Here is a 530-nt window from a genome sequence, read left to right as displayed (position 1 = left end):
TTCCTCATGTCCGCAATGAAACTCTGTTTTATGGCCAGATGTGTCCTTGAAGCAAATCAACTGATCAGTTAACCTTGCTAAATTGTTGCCCAGGGCATAGGAATGCGCCGGTTGATACCAGTCAGAACTAGTCTAAAGAGAAATTTATTGCCTTGTGTAAAGTCTCAATGCTGCACAACAGTTTCGGGACCTCCCTTCTGATAATATAAATGTGTTGTGTGTCTTTCGTGTCTTTGCAGTTGTGATCTGCTACAGCCATTGTCTCTAACTTATTTAAATAAAAGCTTCGAAGAAACTGTTCATGGTCTCCAGCCTGTATTCGGATAACCAACATTCTCACGACCCAAAATTAAACACGCAGAGGAAAAAAAGGCCACTCCCCAGCCCCCGCCCCTCCTCCAACAAAGGTAAGTGAAATTTGGAGATGTGGATGATGAGAAAGAAATCTTGACCAAGTACTTATATCGTAGTTGTGCGTGCGTGCGTGTGTGTGTGTGTGTGTGTGTGTGTGTGTGTGTGTGTGTGTGTGT

The 530-nt window shown here is 43.6% G+C and overlaps 1 long non-coding RNA gene across 1 annotated transcript in view; it reads left to right on the top strand.

The window, feature by feature from the left end:
- Positions 1-264: 264 nt before the first annotated feature.
- LOC109522707 (uncharacterized) overlaps positions 265-530 on the top strand; it is a 28,922-nt gene continuing 28,656 nt past the window's right edge. The window contains exon 1 of the long non-coding RNA XR_002169603.1: positions 265-407. This is a non-coding gene — a long non-coding RNA (uncharacterized LOC109522707). The remainder of the gene's footprint in view (positions 408-530) is intronic.

The sequence above is a fragment of the Hippocampus comes genome, unplaced genomic scaffold (assembly GCF_001891065.2).
Source record: "Hippocampus comes isolate QL1 unplaced genomic scaffold, H_comes_QL1_v1.1 scaffold512, whole genome shotgun sequence".
In the NCBI taxonomy this organism is placed as follows: domain Eukaryota; kingdom Metazoa; phylum Chordata; class Actinopteri; order Syngnathiformes; family Syngnathidae; genus Hippocampus; species Hippocampus comes.
This window is presented reverse-complemented; position numbering and strand designations above follow the sequence as displayed.